Here is a 6,000-nt window from a genome sequence, read left to right as displayed (position 1 = left end):
TAGGAATGATACAAGAAGTTATGCGCAAGTTGCCCACAACATGGCCTTCCTGAACAATCGCTCTTACAGTATTTCTATGATGGGTTACTCCCAATGGAAATAAAGATGATTGATGCCGCTAGTGGAGGGGCTCTTGTGAACATGACTCCCCAAAGAGCTAGGGAATTAATTTCAACTATGGCTGCAAATTCTCAACAGTATCGACCATCTATGGAACCTACAAGAAGGGTTCATGAGTTAAATACACATTCCATAGTAAATAAGATTGATGAACTTACAATATTGTTAAAAATATGCTTGCAGGACAGATGAACCCAGCTCGGTTGTGCGAGATTTGTGCTAAGCCTGATCATCTTACTGACTCGTACTCGATTTTGCTTGAGGACACAACTGCACAAGTAGATGTCATTGAGAACTTTTCAGAGCCATCTTAAAGGCGTTACGATCTATATTCAAACATATACAATGTAGGGTGAAGGGATCACTCAAACTTGAGCTATGGATCGAATCCTCGATATAATCAACTATATCAACCAAGACCACAACCGCCTCAACAGTATCAACCTCCAAAGTCATCTCTTGAAGCCATATTAGAGAGGTTGGCCATTAGCACCAAAAAGCTCCAACAAAAGTCTAAGGCGCACTTCCAAGAAATTGATCAGCAAATAAGTAAGTTAGCACTTACAGTTAGTCGTTTGGAGAACTAAGGAAAATTGCCATATCAAATCGAGCCGAACCCACGTCAAAATGCGAATGCTATAACTGTAAAAGATGGAACACAGTCAGAGCTAGTGCCTGGCACGAGTCGTGACCACGACGTTGAACAAGAAGCCAAACCAGCAGCTCCCACCGAGCCAGTACCTCATAAACCATTTGTTGTACCTCCCCTATACCCTGGAAGGCTCACCCAAGTTAAAAAGGAACGAGAGGAAAAAGAAATCCTTGAGACATTTCGGAAGGTAGAAATTAATATTCCTTTGCTTGATGCAATTAAATAGGTTCCACACTATGCAAAATTTTTTAAAGAACTGTGCACCGGCAAAAAGAAGCTCCAAGGAAATGAATGGGTAAAAATGTGGGGGAAAATGTTTCTGTAGTGCTACAAAGGAAAATTTCACTTAAGTGTAAGGACCAAGTTATGTTTTCTATATCTTGCAAAATAGGGAATATTGGCATAAAAAAAGCCAGTGATTTAGGAGCATCTATTAATGTAATGCCTTTATCTATTTTAAAGTGATCTGCATTATAGTTTACCTTAAAACTATTTACCAAAATTTTAAGGCCTTTTAATTAAGTACTTAAAGCATTAGTATGATATCAACTATATTCTTTACGTAGTTTTATTATCAAATTGAATGTTAAATGCTAACTCAAATTTTACATGGAGCATATTTAAAACATGTTAATTTATACTTATTGCATGAAAAATTTAAACTTAATGCATTAAAAATGTCATTAAAATTTAAAATAACTATTTATTCTTAACATGCTATATCCAAACTAACCATATAGTAGACACCTGCAATAATTATTTGAGTGAAAAATAATTTTTGTTGTATACTAGATATTTGGACAAGCCTTAACCTTTACTTGTTGATTTTAATTAATATGGTTTTTACTTAGGTTTCGTGTTGGGTTAATTATTTATTTATTTTTGACTAAATATAGCATAAAAATTTAATCAACTCAAACTTAGTAATTGAATAGAGAATCGATTATACCGAAAATTGATGATTTAACCAATTCAATTATCTACCCTATTTTTATTATACACCAATTTATTGCATTTCTCTAAACTTCCATATTGGATACAAGGCATCCAAGTTTTTCTACATCCACTTGTTGCATAGCCTATGCAACAATTTTGGATTATCACATACAGTGCATTCCATAAAAAAGAAGTGTATACCAAATTTTTTAATGCTAATTAATATTAGTATTGGTCTAGTGACTAGCGTTAAGAATTTTGGTATGAATTTTTTTCTTTAGTATATCGTAGAACCTCTTATGTATAAGTGATAACACATACCTATTAGTAGTAAAAAAAATATACTTATAAAATTAAAAATTTTCATTGATAGTATATGAAATACTAACTCTAGATAATATATGAATCTTAGATTTTTTATCCATAAAAAAACATTTAAGAAAACAAAAACGTTGTTGTATTTTTGTGCTTTGCAATTGAAGAAGGTGGAGTCAACTCAACCCAACGGATGCATTGGGCTTAACAGTTTGACATGCCCTTACTGACCCGAAACCAAACAAAAGAGGTTTCATTTTGCTTCCCCTAGGCAATCATTCCTTATTTATAAGATATAGTTCTCTTTACGTGACATATTAAGGAGGTAGTTAGGTGTCATGCATATAACTTAGCTCACGCCTTGTATTATCAAAAGTGGTCGTGTATCCCACCTTGAACATGAGGCATTGATATTCTGCCTCGCATAGGTTGTGAGGCATCCCCTGTAACACATAAGTGATCACGTATCCCACCTCACAAGGTCGTGAGGCGTGATCTCAAGAGTACCTCACACAGGTTACGAGGAATCCTTTGTCGATAACACCTCGCAAGATTTTGGAGCATTCCATGTTGGTCCTGTGATATAGTAAGGGTTTCAATTACAGGTCGAATTCTAGGTCGCAAGTCCGGATTGCAATTGGGTTATAAAGAGTTCTATAACAATTTGCAACATACGAAATAACAATATTTATTACCACCTAACACCCACCATAAAAACTACCAATCTTTATCTTCGCCCATTCCCTGCTTCCCATCTCTATCATTCCTTGCTCCGTCCCCCATCCCCATAACAACATCATTTGTACCCGTTAATGGACACAAAATATTTATACCCAAAAATCAACTCTTTTTAAGAGGGCCAAAATCGACAATTTATTGAACGAGGTTTGGGTACTTTCTCATTCTTGAATCTTTGGGGTGATTGGTGAAGAAATCTGGAATTAGAGATGGTTTACATTTTATTTGGAAATTAAATAAAGTAAAAAACCAAACATATATGGAATGTAGAGTCTATGCATTATTGCTTCATCTTTTTTTGTTCTACTTCTCTGAACATAATATTAATTCCAGAACTTCATTTTTGGGTACAATAGGCGTTTCATCACGTCATTTCTATGAAGTGGGAGTGACGGAGTGAGGAGTGATAGAGATGGGAGTAGGGAATTGACGGTGATGAAGATTAGTGGTTTTTATGGTGGATGTTGAGGATAATGAAAATGGGTGGTTCTTATTTTGTAAATAAAAAAAATTTGTTTTGGACTAATTATAGTGAGGACCCTAACTTTAGTCAAAACTAAAAAAAAAAAAAAGTGTTGCGTCAACAATCTGTTAGCGGATTAACAAAATTTTTAATGACAGTTCCAATTCAAACAATTATCTTAATTAGAGTGATTAAATTGATAAAAAGAAAATTTATAGTGACTTAAATAGGAATGACGCTATTTTAGAGCGGTCTACATTATAGACTACCTTGAAACTATTTTAAAATTTTTTAATTAAGTACTTAAAGCATTAGTATGATATCAGCTATATTCTTTCCGTAGTTTTGTTCTCAAATTGAATGTTAAATGCTAACTCAAATTTTACATGGAACATATTTAAAACATGTGAATCAAATTTAAAATACATTTATGCTTATAGCATGAAAATTTTAAACTTAATGCATTAAAATTGTCATTAAAATTTAAAATAACTATTTATTCTTAACATGCTATATCCAAACTAACTGTATAGTAGACACCTACAATAATTATTTTGAGTGAAAAATAATATTTGTTCTATACTAGAAATTTGGACAAGCCTTAACCTTTACTCATTGATTTTAATTAATATGGTTTTTACTTAGGTTTCGTGTTGGGTTAATTATTTATTTATTTTTGACTAAATATAATATAAAATTTTAATTAACTCAAACTTATTAATTGAATCAAGAAACGATTGTATCAAAAATTGATGATTTAACCAATTCAATCATCTACCCAATTTTTATTATACACCAATTTATTGCATTTCTTTAAGCTTCCATATTGGATACAAGACATCCAAGTTCTTCTACATCCACTTGTTGCATGGCCCATGCAACAATTTTGGATTATCACATATTGTACATTTCATAAAAAAGAAGTGTATACCAAAATTTTTAACGCTTATTAATATTAGTATTGGTCTAGTGACTAGCGTTAAAAATGTTTGGTATGATTTTTTTTTCTTTTATATATCGTAGAACCTCTTATGTATAAGTGATAACACATACCTCTTATTAGTAAAAAAACGTACTTATAAAATTAAAAAAATTCATTGATATTATATGAAATACTAGCTCTAGATGTTGTATGAATTTTAGATTTTTTTTTTCATAAATTTAAGAAAACAACAACATTGTTGTATTTTTGTGCTTTGCAATTTGAGAGGGTAGAGTTGTTTCAACCCAACGGATACATTGGGCTTAAAGGTTTGACATGCCCTTACTGACCCAAAACCAAACAAAAGAGGGCTTTGCCTTGTTGGCCCCATTTTAATAGAGCGTGTGACCACAGATATACCGACACGGTAAGAAACACCAAAACAATCGAGGCATGGGCAATCTTTTAGGGTAAACTACTAAAATAGTTATTTTTGTTTACCTTAAGTTACATATTAGTCACTTATGTTTGAAATGTTACATTTTAATCACTTACGTTACCGTGTTGTAACATTTTAGGCACTAAGTCGTTAACGGTATAACGGTAAACTGACGTGGCACATTAAATCATCATTTCAAACGAAAATTTTAGGTTAAATTATACAATTGGTAATTATATTTTTCCGTTTTGAGCAATTTAAATTTTTTCTTCTATATTCTTTTAACTTTCTTTTTTTTTCTCTTTATTTTCTATTCTCTCCTGTTTCTCCCCTTGTTTTCCTCCCTTCTCCATTTCTTTTAAGATAGCTTTTCTATATTTTTCATTTGTTAAAACTAGTCATTCTACTTTTATTTTTTTGAACAATTTAATTTTTTTCTTTTTATTTCTTTATTTTCCTTTTTTCCCATTTATTTTCTCTCTTCTCATATTCTTTCTGTAGAAACATAGTCTTTGCCCACCAAATAAACCAAGTCCTTGTTTCTTTCACATTATTCCTAAATTAAATTTAACTCAAAACCAAATATCAATTATTCTTAATCAAATCTTGATTTGAATATAACCTAATTTTGAAACTAAAATTGGTTCTAACTAATCAATATAAAAACTATATCCTTAATCAAATCTAAGCATAAATTGAATTCTTTATATTCAAAATAATTTTTTTTCCGTTTTCAAATTTTTACAGAATCATGTAGATTATTCTTTTCCTTTTCTTTTACTCACTGACAAATAAAATTAAGCAAATGATAAAATTTATTTAAATCTTCTTGAATATTCCCAAGCAAGTTTGATTAGAAGCAAAGCATGGATGAATAGAAAGAGTGAAAGGGAGTATGAAACCAAACTAGTTTGGGTAAAGTTGAGGGTAAGTTTTGTATGGTGATCGTTTTAGTTATTAAGAGTGTAGAGCTTGTTTGAAGAATCCGTGAAATAACGTAATTTTGAAAGGGTAGGAATGTTGTAGGTAAAGACAAATAAGGTAGCCGTGGGGGTCAGTTAGGAGGTTGAGGAAACGGACTCGAGAAACTTTGTTGAGGGTGGACTGTCATTAGTCACGATTGGCAAGGTCTTCAAGTGAAGCAAGCTTGTAAACTAGGTCATTGAGAGATCCAAATTGGTTCATTAAAACAGTGATGGATGATAAGGGTTTGTAATTGTGGGGTGAGAATATGCGGAACAAGTTTTATTTTGGTTTAAGCTTTTGCTTTTCTTTTTTTATAAATATAAAAAAATTTTAACAAATGGAAAATATAAAAAAAAACTACGTTAAGACAAGGAGAAAGGAGAAAAACAAAGAGAGAAGCAAAAGAAAATGGAAAATAATTTTTTTAAAAGAAAATAAAAGAAAAAAAA

This window comes from Gossypium arboreum, chromosome 12 (genome assembly GCF_025698485.1).
Source record: "Gossypium arboreum isolate Shixiya-1 chromosome 12, ASM2569848v2, whole genome shotgun sequence".
In the NCBI taxonomy this organism is placed as follows: Eukaryota; Viridiplantae; Streptophyta; class Magnoliopsida; order Malvales; family Malvaceae; genus Gossypium; species Gossypium arboreum.
This window is presented reverse-complemented; position numbering follows the sequence as displayed.